The 18521-nt window shown below is 47.6% G+C and overlaps 2 non-coding genes and 2 pseudogenes across 2 annotated transcripts; all 4 read right to left on the bottom strand.

Moving 5' to 3' along the window:
* Positions 1-2343: 2343 nt before the first annotated feature.
* Positions 2344-2436, bottom strand: LOC147013483 (U2 spliceosomal RNA; annotated as a pseudogene).
* Positions 2437-4082: 1646 nt separating this feature from the next.
* Positions 4083-4217, bottom strand: LOC147013482 (U2 spliceosomal RNA; annotated as a pseudogene).
* Positions 4218-14291: 10074 nt separating this feature from the next.
* LOC147013481 (U2 spliceosomal RNA) lies at positions 14292-14485 on the bottom strand. Its single transcript, XR_015051440.1, has one exon. It is a non-coding gene; the product is annotated as a U2 spliceosomal RNA (small nuclear RNA).
* Positions 14486-17775: 3290 nt separating this feature from the next.
* LOC147013480 (U2 spliceosomal RNA) lies at positions 17776-17972 on the bottom strand. The gene has a single exon (XR_015051451.1). It is a non-coding gene; the product is annotated as a U2 spliceosomal RNA (small nuclear RNA).
* Between the last annotated feature and the right edge of the window lie 549 nt (positions 17973-18521).

The following is an 18521-nucleotide window of genomic DNA, read 5'->3' as shown; positions in this document are numbered from 1 at the left end:
AAAAGTCTCACGGCACAGTGAACAAGGCCACCGGTCGGGAAGCGGGTACAGAAATACCTGGGTCTGGGGGCCGACGGAGGCGTTAGCCTCCGCGGCGACCACCCGGTGCATGCGGGCGATGTGTCGACGCCACCCCGCGAGCGTCGCTAGGTTTTTACCGCAGTACTCGCAGGGGAACGTCTCCACATCTCGAGCAGCACCTTCACCTCGCCGACCCGGCCTCCGTCCGTCCTCTTCCATCGGGTATCTGTATTCCAAAAAGTAGAATCATACACAAAAGAAAAAGATTCGCAATAATTCATTAAACAGTTCCCGGAATTGGACGTCCACACACTGTACCGAGAGGGAAAAAAAAATTATAACAACAACAAAATAAAAAAAACCACCATTCATTCACAACAATAAATAACAATTAAACCGATAAGAACAGATTTATTAAAAATTTATAAAAGACCAAAATTAAAAAAGTTAAAAAAGGAATAGACACTGAGGATAAAATTCCTCCACACCGTTAGAATCAAAAAAAGAATAGAAATAGGCCCCTGGGGGAATGTCAAAATAAAAAGAACACAACCCCCAAGGACCAATTAAGGGCACCAAGCCATAAAAAGAAGGGGGACCAGTCCAAAAATGGAAATTTGCGCTTCTCGTCCGTTTGGCAAGATCCATTCACTTGGACAATCATAGAAACCATGCACACCATACAAAAAAAAAAAAAAAAAAAAAAGAGGGGGGGAGAGGAAGGAGAGGAGGAAGGGAAATAGGGAAGTACCAACCTCAAACCTCTTCATACTGACGATGGCCCGACATGTGCTCAATATAAATATCCCGGGATCCCTTTATGGCATCAATACAACAAAGCCGACGCATCAGCTTCCGGTAAGACCGGGAGATTCCCAACCGGTTCAGGGCCGACTCATTTCCAGGGAACCACGATCCCAGTGCCCCCACTATGAACCCAAGCACCTGGACATCCTTGCCCTTAGCCACCAATGCTTTACGCAGGCCTTCGTACTTTTCCCTCTTTGCAACTGCGCAAGTGGCAAGGGCATCGGAACCATTGTCAAAGGGGACAGCAATGTCAACAATTGTGATTTTATTTCCCTCCACCACAGTGATGTCTGGTCTTTCATGTGGGGAGGGATCACCGGGAACATGTTGATCTACATATACGTCCCCATGACGAATGGCCTTGACCAGGCGACTCTGGATCATGTTGTGACGGCGGCGAATGGGTACCATACCCGGGGGACATACTACACTTGATCTTAGCCAAAAGGCCGAGAAGCGATCAAATTCCAGCAATCTCTGTGTGTGTCTGTGTGACCGCTGTTTCTCGTCAACCACGGTTTTCTTGGCGTATCGGTTTTCTATTATCATCGCTTTTCCGAAACCTTGTGAATTCTTGGCTTTTTTCATTGGCTCACCTTGGCATTTATGAAAATGAGGAGTGGTTACACTGTCTGTGACCGCTGTTTCTCGACAACCACAGGTCCGATCTAATTGAAACTTGCCAGCTATATTGTTGGGGACCTGAGTATGTGCTTTTTCAAGGTTTGATATTTATCGGACAAGTGGTTATCAAGTTATGGCCATTTATTTACCAAACCAATGACAGGACACGGTGCTGCGTAGGCGTGGCCGTTGGAGAAGAGATCCCCAGCCGCATTCCCCATTACAGGTTACAACGTACAGACTTCCGGATAGTGATGACACTGTATTACAATAATTTCTCGATTTCTTATGCACATTTATAGATAAACACAATGCCCCAAAACCAATCTAGTCGTCGTTTAAGAGAGCGGAGGAACGGCCTGTGTAGTTGTTTGAAAAAAAAAATTCTTGCACGTACGGGCACGCGAGAGCGAAGGAACAGCCTATGTGGTTGTTGTTTCTGGCATGTGGTTTGAAAGTTGTTTTTTTTGCACGTACGGCCACGCACGTACTAGTATTATGAAGTTTGCATATTAAGTTTTATCTTTTTACTTTTGGGGCTATTTCCATTTCAAAGCTTCATGAGTTATAAGAGGGATAAGCTAATGCAGGAAATGACGTTTCGGATAAAGACAGGAAACGAACTTGTGATGAAAATTAGAACAATTGGTAAAACAATATGATTCAATGAAATACTAGATTTAGGCAATGAGGGCAGGAATTTGCAATTGGCTCAGGGTGCTGGCGAAAGATTGCTTATTCTTAGCGAAGGACACCATGGGATCTTAAACGTCCACTGAAACATGAAAAATTGAGAATGAGGTCAGGATGGTTGCTTTTCCTGATAAAGCTTTTTGATTCAATTTTAAGCAAAACCTGTTCGTTCTTTTCTTTGTTTCTATAAGAGGTGCACTGATCCTGGAGATAATGCAATACCAGGACAATGCGTGGAACAGATAGAGCAAGCTCGTAATCTGACTCCTCCAAACAAAAATATTGTTACGGATTCGCGCCCGCCGGCGTGCGGACGGCCACGTAACTCGAATCGCGGCACGTCGCCCACCAGACGGACAATCCAGTCGTGACCCTCTCGGACTAACGCCGGGAACCAGTCACGGGTGGACCTTTCGGTCTCACCGCGATCGAGCCAATCGGCCCCCGCGTGGGATAGGGTTGCTCGCCAAATTCGACCTACCTAAGTACCCACACAGAGGGTAGACCGGGCGATCGCACCTCGCCGCAGGTCGACTTCGGACACGGGCCACTTAAGCGACCCGTTCCGTACTATCGGGATAACCGAGCAGTGTTATCGTCGGCCTCGACGGTTCGATTAATTATCGGGCGTATTCAGCCCACTACCAACCCTTTACGTGAAGCAAGATGAGGATTCAATGAAAGAAATGACGAAGCGAAGCGGGAAACAGTTCAACATAAAGCACATTTATTCGCGATGAACGGAAAGCACACATATACAATTCCACCAAAAGCACATAGAAAAGAAGAAGACAAAAAGCAAATGCGACAATGCAGATCTAATACCGATTACGCGAGCACACGGCAACACTTATACAATTTTACTTCACAGACGGCGCCGACAACACACATTCCCAAAGCAAAAGAAAAGAGAACCACCCTCCAGGATGAGGGGGTAGGCGGGCCTGGGGCCGAGACCGTGTCGGGCCTACCCGTCTGATGATGAGACGCGGAGCGGCGGTGGTGCCTCAACTCCGCGGGCCTCGCGGACAGTGTCTGGTAGGGGGTGGGAAGGGGGCCCCCTTGGTCGCACTATCTCAGCGCGGGGGGAAACAGGAGGGGGTTGCTGATGCTCGGGGAAAGGAGGATTTTTACTCTGTCTCGGGTCCCGCGACGAGCGTCTCCACCTCGACCAGGTCGCGCCGTCGGCCTCCCTGGTGTGCAGCTCCCGGCACCGACGCGAGCACCCCCTCGTCTGCCTTAGCCGCCGCCGCCTCTCCACAGCTCCGTCCTCTTCGCTCCGACTCCAACTCCGAACTCTTCCTCCTGCGAACTCCTTCCAACGCACACACGACGACCCTTTTCTGACGAACGCAGCCGCTTATATAAGCCCCGTGGCTTCGCCTTTGACCCCCTGCCTTCGACCTTTCACCTCGCTCCCCATTGGCCCGAGAAAAAGTGGGCGTGAATGCTTTTTGATCCGTTTATTTGCATATAGCGACCGCCCTCCAACGCCCTGGAGGCGGGGCCAAATCGCCCCTCGCTCACCGATTGGACGGAACAAAAGTGGGCGCGAGTCGTTTTTGATCCGTTTTTGGAGCGGAAAGTCCGTGGTTTTGTACACGCTGTTCGGCGCGCGCCCTGCACGAGTCCAATACCGGTACCCACAAGCGGCGCAAGAACGGTGGCGATGCGACGGTTGCGAGGTGTGACGGCAAGGGTCGTGGCTGCTGTGGTGAAGCGGCGCCGCGGTGGGTGGTTGATGTTGTGATGACTGTTGAGACGCGGTTGGCGGTGGTGATAATGGCGGTTGGTCCAAAATAAAGATAGTAAAAGAAAAACGGCTATCCTGAAGAGTCGCAGCACGCATGAATGACATTTATTCCCTCTAGACAACGGGTTTGGGCCTAACTACACATATACTTACCGAGATATCTCACCTAAGGGACCTGAATGGTGGTTTGCGAATTTGGTAACCACAACAATATGTTTAATAGATAAGTCCCACGATGTGAGACATATTGGCTATTAAACCAATAAGAACAGATACAACAACGATTTTTTATTAAAGTAAAAACCAGCAAAACAAATGTCTCAAACCTTCACATCAAAAGTAGTAAACATGTTTAGGCATACAACCAAAGGGAATCACAACATGCCTCTCAAATCATTATACAAAAACATTTCTTTCTTGAATAAAGAAAGAACAAAATTCAAGGAAAAATGGTGCATCCCAAAGCATGCTGAAACCCTCGCTTTCCATAGAGCCATTTTTACACAATTTAAAATTCTCCAAAAATTCTTCCGTTGTGGTTTACAATCTTCGCCAAAGGGACCAAACAAAATCATGTCCCAACTTAAGGAAAACTTGACCTTCAATTTGCACAAAAAATTAACTAACACGTCGTTCCAAACTAGGGAGGCAAACACACAATCCCACCAAAAATGTTGGACCGACTCAGACATGTCGCAACCAATATAAGGACATTTATCCGTAGAGGCATGCCCTCTTACCCCTTGCACCGCCCGACAAGGCAATAGCTTGCATACTGCCAACCAGGAGAGATCACTCTGGGCCCCAGTGAGGACCTTGGAGGACACATTCTGCCACACCATCAGAGTTCTCTCTGAATGAAGCCCGCTTATAGGAAAAACAACATCTGCTTCCGTCTGCTTCATCAAGGTTCTGTAGCACCAATTGGGCACCTCTCTGAACCTGACCCCACGAATGACCTCTTTCAACACTGAATAGGGGTACCCTGGATCCCACACGTAGGGCCTATCCAGACGGACCCTCTTACCTCGAACCTGGTTTAACAGGTAATACGTATAACTCGATGGCGGAAGAAAAAACACCCAGTCCCTCCGTAACCATTGACATATGTCGAGTTACGAAGGCCAACGTTAAACTGTCTACTAGATCGGGGCATCCCCTTCCCCCTTGCAACTGACCCGCACCGAGCTGGAGACGGGAAGGACGATAAAACCAAGGTTTGCACATGAACCGATAAACTAGGTTGTTTAACTTACATGCGACCCTATCAGAGGGAGGAAAAACCTCCGATAAGAATCTCAGCATCGGAAAAATCTGCCCTTTAATAATGGAACACCTTTCAGCCGATGACAGAACTCTCTGCCCACAGTTGCGAAACAAGCTTTCAACTAAAATTAACCTACTCTCCCAATTCTTAGCAACACAGCCATCTGACCCCACCCACACCCCCAACACCCGAATGCAATCATCAACAACCCTAAGCCTTTGATGGGGGACTCTCGCCCATGACTCCCCACCCACCACCAACAGGTTTGATTTCCCAAAATTTACCCGCAAACCGCTGACAGTGCTAAATTCCTCACAAGCCCGCATAGCCCCCTCGAGTTCCCCACTCTGAGAAACACAGACAACTACATCATCCATGTAGGCTAAACAGGGGACCCTACAACCCCCTGAACCAGGCACCAACAACCCATTAATACAAGCCGAAAACCTGTAAATCAAAGGCTCTAAGGCCAAAACAAACAACAACGGGGATAGTGGACAGCCCTGTCGGACTCCCCGGGAAATCTCGAAGGGGCGAGACAACCACCCATTAATACTAACCCGACCAACCGAAGAGGTATACAGGGATTTAATCAGTCGAACAACTCCTACACCAAATCCCCATTCCCGTAAAACGCAAAACAAATAATCCCGAGAAAGCGAGTCGAACGCCTTAACAATGTCTCGGCTGAGGAACGCTGCTGACTGCCCCCTACTTCGAGCTGATGTAATCAGATCCCGAAGAACAATCAGCACGTCTGTAGCCCGGCGACCTTTCACCCCACACCTCTGAAAGGAGCCTAGCCGATCCCCCAGAGCCGCCTGGAGCTTCCCCAACACAACCTTAGCGAGAATCTTATAGTCCCCATTAAGCAATGAGATGGGTCTCCAATTGTTCAAACTAAAGGGGTCCCCACTCTTTGGTACCAGGCTAATATTACACTGCGCCCAAGATGCCGGACACACACCCGACCGAAGGACTTCGTTGAAAAGATCAACTAATGGGTCCTTAAGAACCTCCCAAAAGTAACGGTAGAGTTCAAGGGGCAGCCCATCTGGGCCCGGAGCAGACCCACTCTTACCGTCACAGATCACCTGCTCCACCTCCTCAACTGAGAAGTCTGTAAGAGGCTCTCCATTGACTAACCCGTGTTTCCAACCAGACAGAAAACCCTCTCTCGAGTCCTTATCAGAGTCCCCAGGACCCTGAAAAAGGTTAACGAAATACCTCACAACCACGGCCTCAATATCGGACCAAGACTCGCACAAGACCCCGTCGTTGACAAGGCTCTTCATAGAAACCTTCTTCTTAACTAGTTTCTGGAAGAAAAGGGAGGAACATACCTCCTCCCTCTCTTTTGGCAGCCCACTACGAAATTGAACTCGTTGGAATTGAAGGGAGAAGAATTTCCCAATTTGTTGTTTCAAAGACTTTATCTCCTCCCCGACATCAAACCCGTATGCCTGAAGCCGACATAATCTCTGCAGACAGGCCGACTTGGCCTTAAAGGACTTGGCGGCCTTAAAGCTAGCCCTCCGAGCCAGCCTCTGGAATATCTCTTTAAGTCTGGCTTTTACCTCGTCCCACCATTCCCCCACCGAACTGAAGAGAGGGATCAAATCCTTCCAGGCCTTGAGTCTTGTAACAATCAATTCCCTTATCTCTGGATTCCCCAACAAGGATGTATTTAACCTCCAAACACCTTTCCCAACAAACAAAAAATTACCAAAGGAAAAAACAGCTTTAAGAAGACAGTGGTCTGAAAAGCTGTTCCACAACCTTTGGACACCAACCGTTGTAACTTCTTTCGGGACAAAAATATAATCCAGCCTTGACCTCTGAGACCCCCCTGCATTAGACCAAGTGAAACCTGGATCCCGGCTGCAGAAATCCCGAAAGACATCCTTAAGCTTGAAGGTATCCAGCAAGTCCGACACACCTTTGGCCGACGCGCGGCTCGAAGGTTCCTCCAAAGAGATGTTAAGGTCTCCCCCCACAATCAACAGTTTATGCGTACAGAGCCAAGGTTTGACCCGGTCCAACAATGTCTTCTTCTCCCAAGGCTGATGAGGGAGATACATATTCACCAACCGGAAGTGCTTCCCCTGGACCACAGCATCAACTATACAAACCCTCCCTGGCTCTGACAACCACCTTCACCACCTTCCATGCGAATATATTCCCAAAGAGAATACCAACACCATCATTCTTGTTTTTATCGCTCCCGGAGAACTTACACAAGCCCCCCCATTCCCGCTCCCATTGCTGGAAATCACAAGTCCCTGGTAAAAAAAACATTCCTGCAAAAACAGAATATCTAAATTCAAAGTTTTGAGTTCGGCAAAAACCCGCTGACACCTACTACCCCCCAGAATACTTCTCACATTCACTGAACCCACTCTTAATTCAACCCTCTTCATCTGAGAGGAACCGTTTTTGGAGTGGAACAGTTTTTACAGCAACCTTCCGGGTTTTCTTGAACCGAATCCCTTTATGATCCCTCTGGGCTCCAAACCCCAACCCAGACGAGTCTCTGGACCCCGATTTACCAGAAGAAACCGAGGGGAGAGCTTTGGCTCTTTTCCCCTTACGCTGTACAAACCTCAGAGGGTCACCCCCCACCACCTCCCAATCCGGCTCAGCCATAACTTCCTCCCCCACTGCCCTCCCATCAGTCTCCATTACCACAGGATCCTCACTACTCCCCTCCTGCCCCGGCTTTGAGGAAGTTTCCTCTTCCAGCGAAATACTACACTTATTCGCCTTCAACACTTCCCTCTCTCCTAATTGAAAGACCTGAGCCTCCTCGCTCCCATCTTGAACCATCCCCTTTTCAACCACCCTCTCATCTTGTGCCGGTCTCTGCTCCACCACCTTCCCATCCGGAGCAGGACCCTGATCCCCCACCCTTCCCATAGGGCCTGGACCCTGATCGACCTCCCCTCTCTCAAGCCCCACCCCCTTTCCCCCCTCCCTGGAATCCTGGGAACGCCAGGAACCTCGTGATTTCTCTCTTTTTAAGGCATTAGAGAAAGATTTCGGGCAACCCCTGAAGACGTGCCCTGCTTCCCCGCACAAATTACAAGAGACGCTCTCAACACATTCGCAAACGACATGCCCAGCCTGCCCACAACGAGGACAGCGAGGATTTGGGCAGCTTGCACCGAGGTGACCAGCCTCATTGCACTTGTTACATTTACGGAGTTGCCCTGGGTAAAAAAAGAAACCCCTAAAGGGGCCAATACTGAGCCGATTAGGGATGTGCAGAAAACTGCCAGGTTTGCTTGGGTCGTCCCGCAGCTGCACCTTCACTCTCCTCGCCCCATTTTTTTATCCCCAAGGCGTTCGTCAACCGATCGGATGGCCCAAGTGGTTTGCAGAACCGGCTTTGCCACAAAAGAATATCCTCATCCTTCACAGATTCAATGTACATTTGGATAGTCACATTAACCACCCCCCTGTCACACAAACTCTCCACCGCAAAGGAGGAAAGAGGTCTTCTGTCCTTGGCCTTCTCCCACTTTTCCCAAAAGGATAGATAGATGACAATGTTCATAAACACCACATCAAAACATTTCCCCCCTGGCAAGGCAAACACATAATCCAACTGACCGGGCGAGAATCCCAACCCCTGAATTAACACAAGGTTACAAAATCTCAGCTGGTCCATTTCGAAATCTTCGTTTATGGAGAAGCGAACTGCATTCCGACGGGAAGTATTAGCGGGCTGGAACCATTGTGCACCGCCCGGCCCCCGAGCCCCGTCAACCGCAGCCGAACCACCCTCCACCGCTCGCTGGGCAACCACAGGCTTCGGACGCTCTTTGACCTTACTCAAGCGGGCCCCGACATCTGAATCTCGATCGTTAACAGCAGAAGCGCCGCTCCTCGCCTCGGGAGCAGGCACCTCCGAAGGCTTGTTTGGGAGACCGTTCCCAGCCGCGATAGCAGGCACCTCCGAAGGCTTGGTTGGGAGTGAAACCTTTGACCGACCGTCGATCGGAGTATCTGCAGAAGTCTTCCAAGAGGAACTTGAAACCAATTCTTGTAAACGAACACCGGACGGGCCGGCCACAACTGGCTCCGAGGAGGAGGTCTCCACGCCATTTCCTCCCCCAGAAGGGACCGCCCCCACCTCCATGCTCCACCAATCCTCGGCCGATCCTCGCTCAGACCACTCCCTTGATTTCTCCTCAGCAGTCGTTATTTTGTCTGAGTGATGTCCCAACACCGCCGAAGACTCACCGTCCAAGGACTCGAACACTTCGTCAAAAACTGCCGCAAGCCCAGCTGGCAACACCGACTTGTCCGCTGCAGCCACTGCCGTTGGAGAGGTAAAACATACCTCGCTCGCCATCCGCAACTCCGGCCACTTGATCTTAGCCTTGAGAGGCCGAGAAGCGATAACTTCAAACAATCCCGAAAATGAGGGTCAATGAGAACACCCTGCGTGGCTTCAGTGGGGAGTTTAAATAAAAAATATTGTTTTTTAACCCGGAAACGTCATTTTTACAAAATAATTAGTTGTTATAGAGAAAGCATTGTGAGTTATCTATCTATAATTCCAGCAATCTCTGTGTGTGTCTGTGTGACCGCTGTTTCTCGACAACCACTGGTCCAATCTAATTGAAACTTGCCAGGTGTATTGGTGGGGACCTGAGTATGTGCCTTTTCAAGGTTTGATATTAAATGGACAAGTGGTTCCCATGTTATGGCCATTTATTTACCAAACCAATGACAAGACACGTTGCTGCGTAGGCGTGGCCGATGGGAAAGAGATCCCAAGAAGAAAAGAAGAGGAAGAAACAGAGGACGGAGTTGAACAGTGGGTTTTGAGGCGTTCTCGAGCTTCGAGGTGAGAAGGAAAGGAAAAGGTAGAAAAGAACTGAGAGGACCTGGCTGCGGTATGAGTCTGGAGTCGGCTTCGAGAGGAGGTGATCGACACATTCAACCTGCGTCTAACGACGGAGCCTCTGACTGTCCCGACTCACCTCACGGCTCGACGACGTTTTGGAATTCCATGGACCCAGCCTGCTGGAGCCCGGCACCCCGATTTGGCCTTGTCTGGTGAACAGGCCAGGCCTGGACTTGTATGCTGGACCTTGAGAGAAATCAGCTGAAACCCATCATCGATCTGACAGTCTGTTGCAGTCGACCTCATGGGGTTTGAACGTGCCGAGGCTGCGTGCGCGGGCGATGCCGGGAGCAAGAGTACGAAGCCTCCATTTCGCCACGCGGCGTGTTCGAGCTTGGGGCTCGAATCCGTTGACATCGTCTTGTGACGAACTGCATTCGGGCTTTTGACACTTTCCTCTCGTCCATGAAACATCCCCAAGTACTCTGTCTTGCATGCATGCTGTCTGTCTGTCTGTCTTTTTCTGCACGTGTTGTATAAGGCATATCTCAGTTGGGACCCCCTCAAAACCCGTAATCCGTAGTTCCCTTGTTAAGAACGGGTTATAGATTAATTAAAACATTGTCGTGAATGTTTTGCTTGTGTTGTGTTCCCCGATGTTCCCCAATAAATCTGGTTGACTCGTATGAAGTTGCCTCTATGGATTAATTCGTGTCGCATCGAGGAGAGATCCGTTCAGTTGGTATGTAAAACCAAAATGGTTACAGACTGGCAGAAAACGCTCTGCATCTGACAAAACCAGTCTGTAACCGGGGTCTATTTTCCCAACTGGTAAGGTCCAGGATTACGTTGGTATCGCGATTGAAGACGCGTGACCCGAGACCTGTGCCGAGCCGGCCGGCGTTATAAACCCCGGAGACGGCGGTGGTGAGGGTGGCGCCAAGAGTCGGGTGAGAATCCCACCACCCCGGATCCGTAACAATATTAATCGGACAAGTGGTTCCCAAGTTACGGCCATTTATTTACCAACCAATGACAGGACCCGTTACTGCGTAGGCGTGGCCGATGGGGGAAGAGAACCTCAGCCGCGTTCCCCATTACGGGTTACAACGTACGGACTTCCGGATAATGATGACCGTGTATTCTCATAATTTCTCTATTTTTTATGCGCATTTATAGATAAATACAATGCCCCAAGTTATGATCGTTTTCATATTAGATGGTGTATAAATTTCAGTAACATCAGAGTGAACCGGTATGCTCTGATCCGGGAAGTAAATTTTAAACACGCGATTACTTACGATTGAAAATAAGCAAGTAGGAGACAAAAATTTAATTGACTTCCTGTATTCTAATAATTTATCGATTTCCTATGCGCATTTATAGATAAACACAATGCCCCAATCCAGTCGTCGTTTACGAGAGCGAAGGAACGGCGACTGGCCGACGGTGACGTCACGGGCCGTGCCGGTTACAAAGCAGTGAATGTCATGGCAAGTAAAGACGGGGAGGTAAACTTGATTTTAATTAACTCTGTGTGTGGAAGTGTGGTTGACGCGAGAACGCGAGAGCGAAGTAACGGCCTTTGTGGTTGTCGTTTCTGGCTCGCGGTTTGAAAGGTTTTTTTTTTTTTTGCACGTACAGCCACGCACGTACGGGCACGCGAGAGCGAAGGAATGGCCTGTGTGTTTGTTGTTTCTGGTACGCGGTTTGAAAGTTTTTTTGTTTGTTTGTGTGCAAGTGCAGGCACGCACCTACGGGCATGCACTAGTCTATCTATAATTCCAGCAATGTGTGTGTGTGTGTGTGTGTGTGTGTGTGTGTGTGTGTGTGTGTGTGTGTGTGTGTGTGTGTGTGTGTGTGTGTGTGTGTGTCCAGTGTGTGTGTGTGTGTGTGTGTGTGACCAGTGTGACCACTCCTTGGCTTTTTTCACAAGATCTTGGCTATTCGTTGTTCACCTTGGCGTCTTGGTTTTCGATAGGTTTTCTTGGCGTATCGGTTTTCTATTATCATCGCTTTTCTGAACCTTGTGAATTCTTGGCTTTTTTCATTGGCTCACCTTGGAATTTATGAAAATGAGGAGTGGTTACACTGTCTGTGACCGCTGTTTCTCGACAACCACAGGTCCGATCTAATTGAAACTTGCCAACTATATTGTTGGGGACCTGAGTATGTGCCTTTTCAAGGTTTGATATTGTTACGTTTGAGGGGGGGGTGGTATGCATTCAAAGGGTAATTAGGATGTTTAATTAGGTATGCCATGCTGTTCGAGTTTACCAGGATCTTGATATAATAAGTTGCAATTCAGTGGTGATAAGTTGTCTAGTAAATGTTCATTTCTTCAGGGGGGAAATGATAAATGTCACGTAATTAGATAGGGACACGGGATAGGTTAAGTGTGTCTGCGTAAACCCCTTTTGGTATTCTCTGAAGACTGGCCGTGACGTCACAGGACAGTGCAGCGGATGGCTCCGCCCCGTGATCACGATTGGCGGAAGGCGATGGCGGTGGGCCAAGAAACGGCTCGATTGAAGTGACGAGGACAGAAGGATAAAAAGGTTCTGTTCGGGGTCGAAAAGGAATAAGAAGAAGATTACAACCAAAAAGATCGTGTTTTTTTGGTGTGGAAGCTGTGGCGGCAGAGAGCGTCCTGGTTGTTGTGCTGAATCGATCGTGTTCTTGATCGTGTCTGGGAGCCTTGCCGAGCCTCGTGCCTCGCTTTGGTTGGCTCTGGGGTTCTGCTGACTCGGAGTGCGGGGGCGGGCGGACCTGCCTCCCTCTCCTGCTCGCGGCTTGGCGCCGGAGCTGGTTCCCTGGCGGCTGTGAGCGGACTTGGGCCAAGACCAGGAGGTCGACAGCACCACGGTTTCTCCTGCCCCCCTGACGAGAGCAAGGCCAGCTCGTCCGGCGCCGATCCAGGGGCAGTTGCGTCCACACCACGGTGCAGCCTGACCACCAGAAATAGCTACGTTGTGTGTGTGTGTGTGTGTGTGTGTGTGTGTGTGTGTGTGTGTGTGTGTGTGTGTGTGTGTGTGTGTGTGTGTGTGTGTGTGTGTGTGTGTGTGTGTGTGTGCGCGAGTGTGCTTGGCGCCTTAGAGGGATTGAGAACTGTATATTCATTGGAATTGTGTGTGTTTTTCCCCACGCCCGATCCCACACCATCCCGTCGAATCGCCCCGGATCCCTCTTCTTGCCGAGTCTTGTTATTTCTGGTAATAATTAGAAAAACAAATAAACATCATCAACTCAGTGAAAAGTGACTCGTGCCACCTTCCTCGTCCCGTTTGCGGTAGAGCGACTAGAACCGCCATGTTTGGGTTATAAACAAATAAATCGCCTCCATTGTTTCGGCTCATTCTACGTTGGCGGGACTGTTCAAGTCCCGTGGACGTCACAATATTTATCGGACAAGTGGTTCTCAAGTTATGGCCATTTATTTACCAAACCAATGACAGGACACGGTGCTGCGTAGGCGTGGCCGTTGGAGAAGAGATCCCCAGCCGCGTTCCCCATTACAGGTTACAACGTACGAACTTCTGGACAGTGATGACACTGTAATGTAATAATTTCTCGATTTCTTATGCACATTTATAGATAAACACAATGCCCCAATCCAGTCGTCGTTTCAGAGAGCGGAGGAACGGCCTGTGTGGTTGTTTGAAAAAAAATTTTTTCTTGCACGTATGGCCACGCGAGAGCGAAGGAACAGCCTATGTGGTTGTTGTTTCTGGCATGTGGTTTGAAAGTTGTTTTTTTTTGCACGTACGGCCACGCATGTACAAGCGCACAAGAGCAAAGGAACGACCTGTGTGGTTGTTGTTTCTGGCTCGCGGTTTGAAAGATTTTTTTTTTTTTTTTGCACGCACGGCCACACACGTACTAGTATTATGAAGTTTGCATATTAAGTTTTATCTTTTTACTTTTGGGGCTATTTCCATTTCAAAGCTTCATGAGTTATGAGGGATAAGCCAATGCAGGAAATGACGTTTCGGATAAATACAGGAAACGAACTTGTGATGAAAATTAGAACAATTGGTAAAACAATATGATTAAATGAAATACTAGATTTCGGCAATGAGGGCAGGAATTTGCAATTGGCTCAGGGTGCTGGCGAAAGCTCGCTTATTCTTAGCGAAGGACACCATGGGATCTGAAACGTCCACTGAAACATGAAAAATTGAGAATGAGGTCAGGATGGTTGCTTTTCCTGATAAAGCTTTTTGATTCAATTTTAAACAAAACCTGTTCGTTCTTTTCTTTGTTTCTATAAGTGGTGCACTGATCCTGGAGATAATGCAATACCAGGACAATGCGTGGAACAGACAGAGCAAGCTCGTAATCTGACTCCTCCAAACAAAAATATGTTTAATGGAGAAGTCCCACGATGTGAGACATATTGGTTATTAAACCAATAAGAACAGATACTACACTTGATCTTAGCCTTGAGAGGCCGAGAAGCGATAACATCAAAAATCCCGAAAATGAGGGTCAATGAGAACACCCCGCGTCGCTTCAGTAGAGAAAATAATTAATTATTTTTAACATAATTTCGCTTTGGAAAACATTCTCCATTATAATTATTCTGTTGTGCAATTGATTAAATTGTGGATTATATGGTAAATGTGCGTAGTATTAACTTTTGACCTGGGTCCAACACAAAATTCGTTTTGTGTCTCCATTATAGACGGAAACCTGGAAGGGAGCAAACCTCAAAATGACGTCATAATTTTGCTCAATACCAGAAACAAGGTTTGCCAGATTTAATTGATGGAAAATCATCTTTCAACTCTTTCGATGTCTCTGAGTGAACAAAATTAATTTTTTGAGTAAGCAGGGAACTAATTAAATAAATATACCTCGCCTTTGGTTCATCTGGAACGGAGTTCTGGGGACTTTGTGTGATGGTGCGTTGTGCGTGCGTCCGTCCGTAAACACTTGCAACTTCTCTGAATCTATACATACGATTTCGATGAAACTTGACCACAACCTGAATCACCCGTGATATACCAAAATTGGTTCATGCGATTTAAAAACATAAAAATATGGTATAAAATATAAAACCAATCACGGCCACAATATTGGTTTATTGGTACATTTTGCTGATTCTGTCCCATGTTGACTTCTTCCTCAGCATCATTATTATACCAGGTGAGTGCCCAGGGGTAATGCCTCGATATATTTTTTTAATTTAAGGTTATGTTTCAGAATTGTCATGTTTTCCTGTTTTTTTTTTTATTTTGACGCGTTGAAAATTTAAAACGTCAGCATGACCGTTTCTCAGTGCCTGGTGTTGGCTCAGTGGTTAGGGTGGCGGCTTGGGATCCGAGGGTCCTGAGTTCAAGTCCCGTCGGCCGCTGAATTAATACACCAGGAGGTTGACTCAGCCTGTCATCCTTCTGAGGTCGGCGAAATGAGTACCAGTTCCACTGTGTGTACTGGTAGAGGGGCACTGCATCAGCAACACAGTCGCGCTTCAAGAAATGATAGCTACCCCGGCAGCAAAGCTGCCAAACGACCACCACACACACACACACACACACACACACACACACACACACACACACACACACACACACACACACACACACACACACACACACACACACACACACACACACACACACACACACACACACACTGCTGCCCTTCCTTCCATCTCTTTTGTCCAAGGTGGTATCTGCAGGCCTTGTGAATGTGGTGGCTGGACGGCGGAGGCTTGGATCACGTAGAAGCACATTGGTTCATTCATCTCAGGCCTCGGACACATCCTTAAAATGCAGTGGAGATGAGGACGGAGAGGAGAATCAGAATCAGGGCGATGACAGTGAGCTTGTTCAAGACCAACGCTCTGTTCAGCTGCTGGACATTCCCGGGAGCACCTGTTAGAGGTCACCAAAGTCCAGTTTAGTGATTTATCAGGACCTGTGGGTGCGAACATCGTTTTGTGTTAAATATTACATATATTTCTATTTTCCAGTCTTTATGGAGTCACCTTCTCCATTAATCTTACTTCCAGGTACCCTCTCCAATCTCCATTGATCTTGTCACCAGCACGAGTGGAAATCTCCAGGATAAAGAATAAAATAATTGATTTGCAATGATTCCTGTAATATTGTCTTATTTAACTTTTGCATAGAATGAAACAAGATTTCTCCCTTCTGTGGATCTGTTTTCCAGTGGACCCCACTCTTCTCTCCAGGGCTTCAAGCAGGTGGTGCACTACCATCCCCCCAATCCCTACCCATGATCTGGAATACCCACCATTGTCCCTGCCTCACCCAATCCTGTTATTTGCCAGTTGTGTCTGTCTGTCTGTCTCTCTCTCTCTCTCTCTCTCTCTCTCTCTCTCTCTCTCTCTCTCTCTCTCTCTCTCTCTCTCTCTCTCTCTCTCTCTCTCTCTCTCTCTGTCTCTGTCTCTGTCTCTGTCTCTGTCTCTGTCTCTGTCTCTGTCTCTGTCTCCGTCTCCTCTTTTCCTATTCGTTCATTCCCTTACTTACTGCATCAAAGCGTTGACTCACCGCCCCATGTCAGTTTATACCCTCCATTCACTCTTCCTTGAGCCTCGATCCTGGAATTAAAAAAAGAAAACTTCATCCGTTCATGTGATTTGTTCACGTAAACAATTGCATCATTTGGAATGTTCTTTGACTAATTAGATACCTGTCGTTTTGAAGAGTGAGTTTTTTATCTGCATGTTTTGAGCTTTCCAAGATAATTTTATTGTTAAAATAAATTGTCAGGTCAGGCCAGATCAAATCTGTGACTTTCTGCATGTACCATGTAAACCTGTTTCATGGTCGGGTTGTCAGCGACTAAACCATCTCCCCCACCAGGTTTCCGGTTTCCTGGTGAGGAGGGTGTTTGGATATGGCCACCCATCAGGGTTAAAAACAAAACCTGTCAAAGGGTGGAGGCTCATCAAACATGTGGACCTTGTCTTTCAAGCCTGTAAAATCGCACAATCTCACTATCTTTCTCCGAAAGTACAATCTGGCAACCCCCTCCCCTCCCCCCATCTACTTTCTCAACAATCCTCTTGAGAAAGTTCAGTCATTGAAACTCCTGGGTGTCACTATCAACCATAATGTTCTTGAGTAAACCACATTTCAAAGTTGGCCTCCAAAGGCAGCAGTGGACAAGGCATCCTTCGTTGTACAAAGCCCTTCCTTGGCACACCTTAACTCCTATCCATGGATGCACCGACAAGGCCTTCATCCGCAACTTGATAGAGCGCTGCCCTCCCCTCTGGGCTTGCTCCCCTGCCTTAGGTTGATGCCATGGAAACCAAGGCCAGGTTTCTGCATGGCACACACATTCCACCAGCAATCCGTTTTAGTGAAACGACCAAAATACAGTATCGCTGCTCACCTCCACTCATTCTTTCCTCTTTTAGTCCAACCTGTGACACCAACTTCCATATGCTTTTCAATATTATTCTTCCCTCCAGCTTTTCAAGACAGCTGTTCACCACCATCTCCTCTCATCCCAATCCAAAACCATGATCTTTTCTTCCCTCGATAATCCCTCCTCCCCAACACAACCCTCCTCCTTCCAAATTTCCAGTTTCCCTCTGTATCCATTTTGTCCACCTCATGAAGCCTCTCCTGGCCTCATTCATCCCCACACCCACTGGTTGCCAAAGTCTTCGTCTACCTTCTCCCAAAACAAATAATATAAACTTCACTGAACATACGACACGTATAACACCAACAGTTTTAAAGAAAACCTGGTTGTTCTTTTCTTTGTTTCTATAAGAGGTGCACTGATCCTGGAGATAATGCAATACCAGGACAATGCGTGGAACAGACAGAGCAAGCTCGTAATCTGACTCCTCCAAACAAAAATATGTTTAATAGATAAGTCCCACGATGTGAGACATATTGGCTATTAAACCAATAAGAACAGATACTACAACGATTTTTTATTAAAGTAAAAACCAGCAAAACAAATGTCTCAAACCCTCACATCAAAAGTAGTAAACATGTTTAGGCATACAACCAAAGGGAATCACAACATGCCTCTCAACTCATTATACAAAAACATTTCTTTCTTGAACAACGAAAGAACAAAATTCAAAGAAAAATGGTGCATCCCAACGCATGCTGAAACCCTCGCTTTCCACAGAGCCATTTTAACACAATTTAAAATTCTCCAAAAATTATTCCGTTGTGGTTTACAATCTTCGCCAAAGGGACCAAACAAAATCATGTCCCAACTTAAGGAAAACTTGACCTTCAATTTGCACAAAAAATTAACGAACACGTCGTTCCAAACTAGGGAGGCAAACACAGAATCCCACCAAAAATGTTGGACCGACTCAGCCATGTCGCAACCAATATAAGGACATTTATCCGTAGAGGCATGACCTCTTACACCTTGCACCGCCCGACAAGGCAAGAGCTTGCATACTGCCAACCAGGCAAGATCACTCTGGGCCCCAGTGAGGACCTTGGAGGACACATTCTGCCACACCATCAGAGTTCTCTCTGAATGAAGCC

This window comes from Eptatretus burgeri, chromosome 14 (assembly GCF_056783735.1).
Source record: "Eptatretus burgeri isolate ZD-2024b chromosome 14, Ebu_testis_v1, whole genome shotgun sequence".
In the NCBI taxonomy this organism is placed as follows: domain Eukaryota; kingdom Metazoa; phylum Chordata; class Myxini; order Myxiniformes; family Myxinidae; genus Eptatretus; species Eptatretus burgeri.
Note: the sequence above shows the minus strand (reverse complement) of the source record. Positions and strands in the feature narration are given on the sequence as shown.